Source organism: Oxyura jamaicensis, chromosome 13, assembly GCF_011077185.1.
Source record: "Oxyura jamaicensis isolate SHBP4307 breed ruddy duck chromosome 13, BPBGC_Ojam_1.0, whole genome shotgun sequence".
Taxonomy (NCBI): Eukaryota; Metazoa; Chordata; class Aves; order Anseriformes; family Anatidae; genus Oxyura; species Oxyura jamaicensis.
In genome coordinates this window covers 15,614,097-15,628,517 of record NC_048905.1, presented here as the reverse complement: position 1 = coordinate 15,628,517, position 14,421 = coordinate 15,614,097, and positions in this window count along the sequence as shown.

Below are 14,421 nucleotides of genomic sequence, written 5' to 3'. Positions count from 1 at the left end.
GAACCTGGAGACATGGGGGTTTCTCAGGAACCTGGAGACATGGGGGTTCTCAGGACAGGCTGCAGAAGCACCTGGCGATAGCGGCATTAGTGGGGCTGTTGCTTTTTGGGGCAAGACAGGGGAGATGACCCCTGGAGCATCCCATGACCCCCACTGTTGGCCTGTGTCCCACAGCAGCATTCAGCCCCGAGGGACCACGAGAAGGGACCCCCATGGTAAGATGTCCTTCCTGCTGCCTTGCCAGTCAACACAGGAGGTGGCCAGCTGAGGGCCAGGCTTGGAGACTTCTGCTTGGCCAGCAAACTGGCCAACATCATGCACGTAGTGACCAGATGCAGGGTCCAGGGCAACGTGTGCTGCTCTTGTCCTGCTGTGTTTGTTCAGCAGCAGATATCAGGATTTCAGTAGGTATTGGCTGACCTCTGTCCTCCAGAAACTGGGAGGAACTCCCCAGTTCTTCCATGGTAAAAAAGCTGGCCATAAAACATCAGGGAACACCGGGAAGGGATCTGAACCTCAAACCTGCACCCATTGGGAGCTTTCTCTGCAGAGCAGAGGAGTTCTGTGATGGCTGTTTTTTCCTACAGGGATGTTCTGCCTTCTCCCATCACCTTAGGAGGTGCAAGCCCCCATTTATCCATAATTTCTTCTCTCAGTTTAGTTACCAGCAGAATAAAGAGTGGCTGCTCTTTTCTAGGAGGTGTCAGGCAGATTTGAGGGTGGAGGGAGGAAAATGTACCAGTTTGTCACACCTTCTCTTTAGAGAGAAAAAGAAAGCAACTCAGTAAAATCACAGATTTTCTTAGTGCTTAATGCTCCACCTATAGAAATCAGAGGGAGATCTTCCCTTCAGACCAGTTAAAGTGCTGATATCATCAGTTTGGGTGTGATAATGTCCAGTTCCCTTCCAAGCGTTATCAAGACTAGACCATGTTCAGGCAGCACAAGGTCTGTAGGCAGACATAAAAATCTTTTTTCAGATGATCAGATGTGAGTGGAAAACTAGGAGAGCTTTTCAACGTCCCAGTGCATGTGAATAGGAAGAGCGGGCTTCAAGGTGAAATAAGAGTTGAGAGTTGGTAAGAGCTTGATTAGATATGTGTCCCTTAGGCCGTTATGGGTGGACAAATAGCAGGTATTGTACTTGTGGGCAGCCAGAGATGAACCTCTGCTCCTGTGAGGCAGGACTGAAGGTGAAGGGCTTGCTCTGCACTGAACTCAGGTGCCAAGAGTGTCAGAAAAAGCTGTTGCAGAGTCCCACTTCATTTCCACTCCCTTTCGCAGACTACACCCCTGGACATCACTCAGTTCTTTACCTTTGTCCCTATTCTCACACTCAATACGAGATAAACTTTGATTTACACTTGCATCTTCTTCCTCATTTTGTTTCCCAAAACCCCTGGGAATCCCCTGTTGTGAACGCACCCACGTCAAGCAGGATGAATTTCCATAATTTTCCACTGCTATAGAAAAGAGGAGTCCGGGTGAGTATGGACACAGGGAGAGCCTGAGCTGTGTGACCCATGTACTGTTTGATAAATGCTTAGGTAAATCCTTAATGTAATTTAATTTATCGGGAGTTTCTTCTCTTTGATGTGGAAGCTAAAGACCAAGACTAGCAAAGAGTGACCATGGTATATTCAAACACCAGATTAAAGGTGTGACATTGCTTGAGTGCTGCAGACCACTGACTGTTCTTATATTAGAATATTTGACTGAATGTCATGTTCATGGGGGGAATATTTTCCTCCCTCCTGTAGCTGTTTAGCACCATAGGGAAACCAAAATCCACTTTTAAAACAACTCTGGGTGCTGCCTGTTTTTAATGGGGCCGTGTACGGTCAGATGCCCAGCACTATGTGGTTCTCTGCTCCCATTAAGCAGCCTGCACCGCACAGGATGAGGCCGTGTGGTGGCATCAGTTTCCGAGGAAACTGCCTCTGTAAAATGGAGCGTGTTTCTATTAGCAACAGCAGCTCCTGCATGTGTGGTGGTGCATTTACGCTCCTCATCACTGAATTGCATTTGTCTGTGGGCTTTAGCATGTCTGGGAGCCGGGCACCCTCTGCACCCACATGCACCTGGGGAACAGAGTGCCCCAAAACACAGGGCTGTCCGTGGGGAGCTGAAATCACCATGTGGCGGAGCCCTGTGCCCGCTGCCAGCCCAATGTAACCAGGGCTGTCTGTCCAGGCCAGCAAGGACAGACAGATGCTCCGGATGGCAGAGGTGTGAGGTAACAAGGGAAAGCTCCTGTGGGGCCGTTCTCACTCAGAAACAACAGGATGCTGCCAGCATGTTCCCGTAGCTATTCCTGGTAGGTACACGGAGACGGAAACAATCCCTGCTTGATGACTAAAGCAGTGCGTGAGGAGCCGTCGTCTGCGCCTCCGCTGCCAAAAGCGCTGTGCTCCGGGGCTGAGGGAGCTCGGGTGGGACTGACCCCGTGCCTGGGGAAGGCAGGATGCTGCCCTGCTCCCCTGGGGATGCTCGCTGGTCCTGAGTCCCTGGGTCCCTGGGTCCCTCGCAGGGCTGCTGCCCCATGCCTGCAGTAGGGAAACGCTGACCCTGTGAAGGGAGACTGGACGTGGGAAGCGCAGCTGCAGTGCTGAGAAGCTCAGGACTTTCACCCACAATGCAAACGGACCAGCAAGGACAAAAAGCATGGATTTCACCTGACAGCAGTCACAAAGCGATGTTGGAAGTTTTTTTGTATTTGCCTAAAGGAATTTTGTGGCATGTGTCAAGGAGACGTTTAAATTTTCTTTGGCAAATAGGCTGCAATCACCCAGGGAAATGGTGTGTGAAAAAACTAGGGTAGCAATCACCAGCAAGAGAAACATCGGAAGTGAGCCACAGACTATACAAGCGTGTTTAATTAAAGGTGTGAACAATTCGTTCTGCTGAAAAAAAAAAAAAAAAAGTTGTATCTACAAAGTGCCAGTGTGCTCTCATTAAAGAAAACAAGCCCATGTAGCTCAGATAGTGCGGGAAGTGAAATGAAGTTGAGGTTCATCTGAGGCTCTGACTTCTCCTTGCATACAAACATTACACCTACAAAGCAGAACTATCATCTTCTGCAATAGAAAAACTAAATTCTTCTGACTCAAAAAGGTGTGCTAGAATGACTACAGCTCACCAGGTATGCTTGTTTGGTAGCTTACAGCAAGTCTTAAAGCTGAGCCAAGCTTGTAGCAGCTCAGCTAAGTAGCTTAACATTTATGAACCTCTGAAGCTGTCGATCCCTCTCAGAGAATTTGTACTGGGCACTTTTGGACACTTCCCAGCTGACATTGCTTGCTCACTACCAGATTCAGCAAGCATGCATAATTTTCTTTTTTTCATGTGTTTTTGTATTTCATTTTGTTTTCCTGAGAGGGAGAGAAATGAAACACATTTGTGTACTGTCATCGTTGCAAAATCTGGCATTCAAGAGACAAATCAGTTCCCTTTGTGAGTTATTGGGTCAGCCAAAACCAAATGAGAAGCAAGGAATGCATCTGAGCCCTTCTGATTTTGGATGCTCAGTGAGAAACATCTCAAGGGTCTAGCCAGGAGCTCTCCTGCGATCGTGCTGAAGCATTGCAGAAACTGTCTCCACTTGATGTTTGTTACAGCTTTTTGGCTGATGGCAGCCACTGTCATAGCCAACGGCATCAAAAACTACATAAGAGCTACCATTCCTGCACAAAATCAGAGGGCTTGTTTTAACAGCCTTCACTGGTACAATTAGTGGCAGGTAGCCCATGAGCTGGGCTGGCCTAGGGGCAGCTGGGACGTGCAGGTGGTGTCTGCGTCCCCAGGCTGGCAGTGGGGACAACCTCTGGTGGCAGAGGTGACAGCAGCAGCTGTAGGGCTGGGGCGGCAGGAGAGGATGCAAATAACTTCTTAAATTCCCCCAAGCAAGTCTCCCGTGGAAAAGTCTGATGAAGCATGCAGGTGCTTTTAAGGTGACTTAGCCATCATTTGAAATTGGTTGACAGCTGCAGTTCTACAGTGAGCAGCCCTTGATGTGGTTTGGGAAGGAGGTGGACACTGATTCCTGAGGGTTTTCTGGTGCTGGTGAGCCTCAGGTTTGCTCAGCAAGCGGACTAGGGAACAGTTTCTGATAAGGTTGCTGAAAGGCCTTCCTTTTGCATGATGTTACTAAACAGTTGATAAAATGAGAAAAAGCTGCTGGGCTAGGAAAAATGCTAGGAAAATACATCACAGGTCTGTACGAGCCCCCAGGGACAGCAGTGGGGGGGCTGCCCTCTGTGTTGGCTCTCCTCAGTTTCCAGTGAGGTTGGAGGAAAATAGACCAGGCTGGGAATACAGCTGGGATCATTTCTTCCACTGCCGCTGTATCCAGCTCTAATCACCTTTACCTTCTGCAGTCAGAAAATGCTGGAGCTGTCGAGACCCACCTGCCTGGAAATTTGCTTTTCCTGAGCCACCTAATGCTGATGAATTACTACAAATGTGTTTATAATTACTTGACTAATTGCAAATGCCTTCACAAATGATTTTGCTAGCACTTAATGGAAATAAAGGAACATCTGAAGCCATAGTAATGGAAATATAATGTAACATGATAGCATGACAATAACACCAACAAAAGTGATCGGAGTGTCTCGAGATCCCAGACGTAGGTGGGTGGTTAGGAGGGAACCATGCAGGGAACTGGGTGTGAACTGGGTGTGAACTGGGAAGGGGCACAGGGAGAAGGCAGACTGTGGGGACATTAGAGAAAAGGGGAACAAGGCTGGGCATTTGTTTTCACTGGGGGCAGTTTTTTTTTTTTTTTTTTTTTTTTTTTTCAGTGATGGATGCTCTGAATAAAACATCTTGGCTGTCTCTGTCTTCTACAATGAAGCGATAATTGCAGAGTAGTCCTTTCTGAAAAAAAGACTGTATCCGTCCAGAATACAGCGTCCTCAGAGAGGAGTTATATGGAGAAGGTACAGAGCCATGGGTGTTCAGCATCACTAGTGCAGAGCAAAGCCCTTTACAGAAGCCCAGCCCCAGCAGGTACGGCAGGAGGTGACGTTAACCAGGCAAACGGGATGCTTGGCCCTGGCTGAGAGCACTTCTGTTTATAAACTCAGCATCCACTTCCCAGGAAAGTGGTTTTGATGTTGACTTCAGACATCCTCTCCCTGAGAACAGCCCAGCCTCCTGGCTTGCCCGAGAGACAATGGAAGGAAAACAAGCACAATGGGTGCATGTGCTAAACACTTTAATGAGCACTTCCACACCATTCTCCCGTGTTTCCCCACATCCCATGAGTCAATAAGCACCTCATGCAACTTTCTAGATACTGCGCAATAAACTAATACAGCTGTGGACTAGTCCAAACATTCACCCTCATTCACTGAATAAAAAATTAAAATTTGTGAACTTTTGTTCCTTTTATATTTTTGATATAATATTTCTAGCAATTTATTTGCCTGTATAAACTTTCATAATCCTTTTTTGAGATTATGCTTAAAATATTTTAAATGCAGTCATACAAATTTCTGCAAAGGGCACCATGACAAGTTTTTGCACAAGTAAACATCTGTGTGCACAAACACAGACTTGATTTATTTGCATCTGCAAACAGAGCCCTGTGGCTCCGGAGAATGTGTATCTCTCAGTTGTGTCTGGTTCATTTTGAATAGCAAGTTAATGAATGTATGCAAATCACCAGCAATTAAGCTGCAGTTTCCATTGTCCCTCACGTTAATATCTTCACCCAGCAGCACTTTATGGTGTTGCTCTGTGATGCACAGAGCATTCAGTAGGAAATGTTATAAGTTCTGTATAAGAAATTCTGCATTTAGAATTCTTACTTGGGACAATCTTTTTCGCCTGGAGATAGGGCTTTTAAATTATGACTAATATTTTGCACTGTCTTTGGGAATCTTTCATCTCCAGCTATCTCGTGGATATTTAGACCAGATAGACTTATGTTGTTCCCAAACCACTCAGTATTTCTCTTCCAATTCACACTCCTTGGGAATAATTCTCATAATTTATGTAAATGGAAAATTATCAGGCTTCAGAAAATGTATTTATTTTTAATGTTGTTTACCCACATCAAGAGACCAGAAAGTTTCTGGAGCAAGGGATGTGGATCACAAAGAGAAAAGGGGTGTAAGTAGTGAAGACTTAAGTCCCATTCTTTTAGGCATTATTAAATTAAAAAATGTGCTGATTTCAGATGAAATTCTGCCTCCACATCCAATGATGCAGTCCCACTGAGGCCTGCTGGTCTGCCCAGCCCCAGTGGGGCTGGTCTGGCTGTGAGACATGCATTGCTTGGGAAATTTTCTGGTAACTTCTGCCTCTCTGTCAACTATCCTACTGTTATTATGCCTTATTAGCAGCTTTGCAGTCACCTGAGCCTGTGAAAAGTTCATGTTCCAACATACAGGACCTGATGCTGAACCTCTCGGCCTACGTCTGTGCTAATACAAACCAGCCCTGCTTCTCAGCTGCCAGCTCTTGGCACCTCAGCCCAGCAGCCCAAGTCCATGCTGCTTTCTCTGCCCTCTGGGTATTGATTTTCCTGCCAAGGCATCCCAAGACTGTGAGGCAGGAGCGGTGACAGCATTTTGCTCATCTCGATGTGTGCTGTGATGTTGCTTGTGCTCTTCTAAGCGATATCCCACAGCCTGCCCCTGCTGTCCAATGCAGGAGCCCTCCTTTCATTTCCGTGTGGAAAAAAAAAAAAAAAAAAAAAGGAAAAACAGTTTTAGGAAGTTCCTCACTTCATAGCTGTGTCAGGCCATACTTTTCTGAGTCTTTCTGAAGGCCAGGAGACTTTGGCAGAGTTACAGTGTTCCCTGTTGCCCCTTATAGCTTTAATCATAATTTTCCCTGTTGTTCGTGTGACAAACTCCAAACCGTAGCTCAGCTGGCAGCTCAGTATCTCTTTAAATCACTTCCAGTTTCTCCTTTGCCATTAATATTTTATTTATGTTGTACTACATTTTGCATCAGTCTCCATGCCAACAGTTCATGCCAGAAGCAATATATGACAGAATAATTTAAATCCTCAATGATACGAGCATTTTCTTTTGGGGAAGTGCCATTAAGTCAGATTCACTTTGTCCTTCCCTTGGCGGTGTCAGAGGGATGAGGCTGGACGTGTTCCTTCTGGCTCCATGGGTCCGGATGGCAGAGTGGGAAGCGCCTGAGCAGTGCTGTCACCTGCCCCGTGTCTGCATGGGGACAGAAATAAATCTCCTGTGGAGGCAAAATCCTCCCCGGGCAGGATCAGGGCAGACGTTCAGCTCCACTTTCCACAGCTGGGTGCCTTTCCAGAGGTAGATGAGGGTTTATTTCCAAACAGGCCTGCTGATAAATCCTAGATCCTTCATTCCTCCAGCCTGTCCCCCTGCTCTCAGGCAGCACAGAGCCTGGGCCATCTGCGGCCTGGTCCTTGGCCTATGGGGAGACCTCATAGTGAGAAAGTCAGAAGCATCTTTCTTAGGCGAGCTGCTCACAACGTTGTCCACCACTGACCACAGATCTGTGGGGAAAGGCAGTGGTTTTCACTAGCCCAGATGATAAGGCTGGGAAAACACAAGGTTTAGAGTTAGAAGTCCTTCCCCCAGACACTCAGAAACTCTTGCTTGTGGTGTTATATCAGCTGTACCACCATTACTGCTCACCTTCCCCTGTAGCTGCAATCTATGTGATAATTTTATTGCTTCCCTAATCAGATTGCTTATTGCACTGTGGTCTCTGCCCAGCAAGTCCTTTGGACACTGGTCTGGAGAAAAAGCCTCGGAGAGGTAATACAGGGGAAGATTAGGTCCTTCTTAACCACGTACAGGTTGGTCACAATTCTGGTTTATGCTGCAGGTTTGCTGGGATCAATGTAAAGCGCCTCCTAGAAGACTTATTTGTTGGCTGCTGCTGCATGTCCGTTTGTCCCTGGGGACTGTCTTTCTGCACCTTTACCCTGCAGCTGAGACTGCAAGACTTCAGGCCTGCCCGCTCTGGAATGCTCACTCCAGCACCAGAGAAAAGCAAATACCAAGAAACAAGTAAAAAAGGGAGTAGAAATTATTATTATTATTATTATTATTATTTAAAAGTAAACTATTTGGGTTTACATAAGCAGGATTGCTCAGCCAAAAAGTGATGGAGCATCAAGGGAAAGAACAGCAAAAACCATGAGTGTGTTTCTCCGTGTACTACAAAAAGAGGTTACAAGGGACCCCTAAAGCACTCTTTTTTGAAATGCTAAGTCTCGATAAAATAATGTAGGAATGAGGATAATCTGATGCCACAGGGGAGACATGTGGCACTGAAAATACTTCAGACTCCTGTGGCCTGGCAAATTCGAGTTTTCGCCCACCACATTCTTAAAATCCCAAGTCTTTAAGACCAAGGAATGGTATTAATCACAGGTTTGCCAAGGGCAGAGATCCAGGAATCACAACTGCCTTCATGAGCCTCCGCACCAGAGGGGATTAAAGAAAAATGGGTTTAACTGGAGGGACTGTGGAGTTAGCACATATCATCCCGGGAAGCAATTTGTCCATATACAACACCTCTGAGGAAGTGAAGGGAATGGAAAAGAAAGACCTAGGCAGCAACTGTGGCTTATACACATGGCTGCATTGATTTTTCCATGCCAATTAATGCCAGCTAAGAACACATCCCTGGGGACCACACAGCGAGCACTGTAGGTAAAATTGCCTCGCTTGAGATTACAGATGCCTTTGCAGACTCATGGTATCAACCCTACTTATTTGCTTGTTTCTTTTATTAAAAACCCACAGCGGGAAAGGAACTGGTGTGTCTAGCTGACACTTGCAATTTATGTTGAGGGAATATCCATGTTTCAGCAATACAAATCTATTCCCTATCTTGTTATTTTTTTCAGTAATGTTCTTTGTGGAAAATAATGGGTGACGGCCTTGCTTATTTTTCCCAGCTAGCAATTGCTTTACAGATCAAACTGCAAGCAGCCCTATAACTTTCTGACATGGCAGGATTATGAAAGACCTGCAGAAGTGTCATGCAGCCTCTGCTGTGAAATCCGACAATTTAGGAGGTTTCATCCCGGTCCTGGCAGTGCAGATTTTTGATACTCTGTTAAAGTGCACTTCTATTTCTGCTCTGACAGGTACTGGAGAAATAAATGAAATCTGGAATCCTCTGTGCAGATGGGAGGGCATTAGATGATTCACTGGCTTGGAGGGTGCTAACAGGCATCTTTTACACATCTTGTGTTGCTTTAATGTGTAGTTTGCAGCTGTAGGATCATTGCTATATTTTGTAGATTTGTTCTATAATTAGCTATGAAAGGAATATGAGACCACAGATAGCTTTGTATTAAACTACCAGTTCTTGTATTTATTGGCACCACCTGGGGATTAAAACAGATGCTGTCACTCTGCAAAGTTATCCTCAAAGCAGGGGAGATATAATGAATGTGTGATCAAAGCAGTCTCGCTTCATCCAATTGTGCAGTAATTACAGATGGAAACACTTCTAAACCAGTAACATTGGCTCCAATTCTCACAGGAAAGCAAAGCCAGTCCCCAAAGCCTTCAGTGGTTAAGGGATGGGAAACACCCCCTGGTCATGACAGCCTCTTCTGGGTAAAGGCCACTGCAAATAGTCCTGCAGTACATTATGGGCCAGGAAATACCTTGTAGGCACTAAGTTGGCCACATATTTGCAACGACTAGGAGCATATTTATGATAAAACTCTTTCAGTGACCTTTTGTGATGATTTCAACTCATTCAGCCATGGCACTGGGCATATTCCTGCCTCTCCAAAGGCTGATGGAGACCTCTTCATCAAAGGAAAACACGTTTACCTTGCAGATAATATGGTGATCTGTCCTTCGGAGGAAAGAAACCATTGGATCTAGGATGAGGTATCAAATCTGTGACAGAGCCACCTGCTCATGTTCCTTGTATGTGTGATTTAATGGGCCGAAAATGTGCCAGGATATCATTTAGGCTCTGTGGGGTCTGGCTGAACTGTGGAAGGGCCCCACCAAAATTGACAGTGCCTCAAACTTCTTTCATTGTGGGAGGTCTGCAGCCTCTCAGGCTTACATTGGTGGTGTCCTGAGCTTCTCCCCTGCCCGTGTGCCTTTCCTGACCATGACAAGGCAGCTGCACAAGACCAGCATGACCCTTCTCAGCTCTCTGAGCTTGGCCGAATGAGGGCCAGCTTTCACCGATAAATCAGAGTTGTACCCATCAGTGGCAACATTCTTGAAGTCAAATGATGCTTTCCAGCCACCTTGCACCCTGAGCTGTAAGTGCAAGGTCTCAGAGGCTGCTCCTGAGTGTTAATGAGCACTGTCCCCTTTCTCCTGATGTTGCCAGGCAAGTTGATTTCTGAACATTAATTGGCATTAAGTGTAACTGTGCTATCCAGCTGCAGCCTGGTGCAGGCTGACATGTGCTAGTGGTGTGTAAATGTTGATTGTCATGGGTGAGTTTATGGTGAGCTTTATGGTGTTTCCATCAAAAGTCTGATGATAAGAACCTGTCATGATTAATGATAAATTTTATCTTCTTTCTTCAAAAAATGTGGGAAGTGCTAAGGTAAAGCTGAGGCTGGAGGTTAATGGGAGAAAGGCAAGCCACACTGAGGAGCTCCATCCCTGCAGCCCTCATGTTTGCTCGTACGAACTATGAATAAAGCACTGTTCTTCCAAATCACTTTCTAAAATAAAACATCCAGATGGCTGTAAGTGAAAACCTCGTCGTCAAGCTGAGTAATGCGTATTTCGAGCACGTTAACAAAGGAACTTGTAGAATTGTGCTGAATTATGCATAATGCCACTCAAAGAGATACACACCCGAGGCAGGAATATCACAAGTATCAGACAGTGGTGATTCATGCTGTCATTCTGGTCCTGGCTCATGGGACAGTCCTGAGAGCTATTTCAGGGTGTCTAACATGCAACATGTATAAAGAGGAAGAAGGTGATTTCTCTCTTACAGCAGTATAGGCACTGGAATCACACAAAAATAAATAGCTGTAAATCTATAGTGCTTAGTGAAGTGTTCTCTCTTTTCTTTTTGTGAGGAGGTGGATTGGACAGGCAGAGGTTTTTTAAAGTCAGCTTAGGCAATACTGGGTTTCTTCCCCCCTGCTTGCCCCAGGATGTCCAATGCAAACTTGAAAAAAAAAAAAAAAAGAAAAAAAAAAAAGAAAAGAGACACTAACAGTGGAAGGCGAAAGACAGGTGTTCTGCTAGGGCAGCATATGTGAGTAAAGTAATAGAATAAAATATAAATTCACAGAGATGTTTTCCAGCCCACTCTGCCCTAGCTAATAAGCCTGGTGAGTGCTCACAGCGAAGGGGCTGGTGAGCACAGAAAGGTGTGCTTGATTGCTTTTCATGGCACACTCAGTAGGATGGCTTTCAACAGCATTTACTGCCTGAATGGTGAGGAATTGTCACAAGGTCTGTGCACCTGAGGATTACTGGAAGGGTCTTGCTGGCTCCCTCCAGTGCTTTATGTTTCCCGACTTCATTCCTCAAACCTCAAGTCAAAAGCTTTCTGCAGGCACCCCCCGCAGTGCCCGGTGTTATGGGGGCTGCCGTGAGCGATGTGTGCCCTGCACAGGGCCCGCCTGCAAACCACCAAAGCTCCAGCTGGGAAAAATATCACCTGGAACTCTGTTTGTCCACTACACACCAATTTTCATAAGCAAACTTTGTGCTGAAATACAGGCTGAGTAATCGCTTTATAATTTTATTTTATTTTGCTTTCCCGAATGCAATTTTTATTTGCTGTTTAATCAAGTCCTTTCCCTAGCTGGAAGTATGCAAGCAACTTTCATGTATAGGAAGATTATAGTGGCACAGCAGAGAAGTAAAACTATCAGAAGCTCTTGAGGAATAAATTCAAACCCTCATTAATCTCTGTGGGCTGCATCTCAAATCTGATTTTTTATAGAACGTGGGTGGTATTTTCAAAGCGAGTTGCTGGAACAGGTTGACTTCAAGGGTTGACTTAGATGATAACAATATATTTCTGAACCACAGTCCTCTGCCCAAACGTGAAAGTTGTCGTTTATCCTGTGTATGTGACCAATACACGGGTGCACCCATGGCACTGGGGGGACTCCAGGTCCCTGCACTTCTGCTGCTGGAGAATAGCAAGGCTGCAGGAGCACGTGAAGTAGTGGGATGGACACTCGGAGCTGCTGATAGGCTTGTTTTGATTACTTTGATATTCACTCATACAGTTATGGTGGGATTTTAAATGTGGTGGGTTTTTATTATTATTATTTTTATTTATGTATTTATTTTCAATTCCTTACCTGAGACAACTCAGCTTTTCTGCTGTAAAATTCTTATTCAAGTCAAAGAAAGTCTGGTGGATATCATCCCAATAGTTCTGTGTCACTCCTGTCTTTCATTCAGATCTCAGAGGAGTCCCTTTTTACTGACAGTGCATCTTGGAGACCTAAATGTCACAAATGAGGTTAAACTGGTTTTGGTGCAGGAGAGGTACACCTCACCCCTGAACTTTTGCCTGACTCTTAATTGCATCTGGGAGCATAAAATTCACTGGTTTAAGCTGTCACAATGCAAAGATTTCTGACTCATCACTGCAAGAAGAATAGCAAGAAATAAACTTCTGTACTTCTGGAAGTTTAGTTTGTTACAGAAGTAGTGTCTCTAACCAAGGATAGACTATGTGCCTAGAAAGAGTAGAGGCTAATGGCTAAATTACAGCCCCAAGAAGGATACATGCTGGAGGGATTTCCTATTAGAATTTGGAAAGAGTCCAAGAAAGACTATTGCAGGGAAACAGGGGCTGGCCCACTGCTGTTACTTGTGTTGCTCATGAGTATTTTTGTACTTAGAATCCTATTATCAGGGCACAGTTTGAGTTGGAAAGGACCTTGAGGATCATCTAACTGTAACCTGTGCCCTGGGCAGGGACCCTTTCTACCAGCCCAAGCTGCTCAAAGTCCCATCTCAAAGCCCTTGGGCACTGCTAGGGATAGGGCATCCACAACAGCCTGTACAGCGGCCTGTACAGTGCCTCACCATCCTTATAATAAATAATTTCTTCCTAATATTTAATTTAAATATACTTGTCTAATATGTCTTCATTATGTACTCAGATGTAGGTATTTTTCCCATTTTGTTAATGCCATTAAAATTTGAAGGATGGATCAAGAAAACCCTGCTTATTATATGAGATGATAGCAGAAACACGACTTTGTTTTCAAGTTCCAAACAATTTAATTTTGACTTGTGTAGGTATGGGTTGGAGAAGAATCTAATCATACTGTTTTAAAATAAGTGTAGGTAGCTGAATCTCCGCTTTGGGGAAGCAGCAGGTGGTGATTTGGACACAGTAGGTCTATAACACAAAATCCAGCCAAAGGGCGAATTTTGCTTTCAGAGATTTTTATCTTTGGCCAGGTGTGAATAAGTGTGAGACACTGAAAGATGTAGTAGCCTAGGAGTGAGGTAGATGTTTACCAGAAAAATTAAGCTTGTACAAAGAAAAAACACCTCTCTGATCGTGTACTGAAGTCAGATGAAGAAATGTTACCTAACACGAAAGCAGCGTTTCCACATTTCCTTCATTTAATGACACAGTTTAATAAGAGCCACATTCATGTGGCTTTGTGTGTTGTTAAAGCATGTAGGCAGGTTGCTATAATGAGTTGAAGAAACACCTGCAGAAAGAGGGTTTTTCTGCTTCTGTCGCTTTGGCTTTACGTTGGAGCCTCAGAGGCAGAGCTGCAGATTGCTTGTTCGTGAGCACAGCCTGCCGGCCCCAAGTGCAAGCAGCAGCCAGGGCACGAGTCCTCCGCCGTGCATCAGCTGCGCCACTTTGAGTCTTCTCACATATAAGGCAGAAAAAAGCTCCTGAAATTATGGTAAATAGTTCCTCTCCTCTCAGACCACCAGGCTACCTGGAGGTATAAGGGATTGTGGGGTTATTGCAGGTTGTGGCTACTGTTTTAACTGGCACCTGCTGATACCCATTGTAACATTTCTTCCTCTCATTTCCTCTCATACGTCAGGTTGCACTTTTCCCTCCTCCTCATTTTCCCCTTAGGAAGAGCTGCAAAACATGAACCCCACAAGACTTTTCTTACATGTTAATAAAAAAAGCAATCAGTAAAGCCTGTGCTCCCCAGTACCAGAGGGACATGGCAGTACTGGAGCGAGTTCAGAGGAGGGCAGCGACAGGATGAGAGGCAACGGGCACAAACTGAAGCACAGGAGGTTCTGGCTCAATATGAAGGGGCTCTTTTTTACTGTGAGGGTGACAAAGCAATATGAGGGGTTGGACTGGATGATCTCCTGGGGTCCCTTCCAACCCTGCCCATTCTGTGATTCTTTGGGAGAACAGAGCTGCTCTTCAACACAGGGCTACAGGTACAGGTTTCTTTTGGGGATCTGTTCCTTTGTTTTCAGATGCAATTTGCTGTGA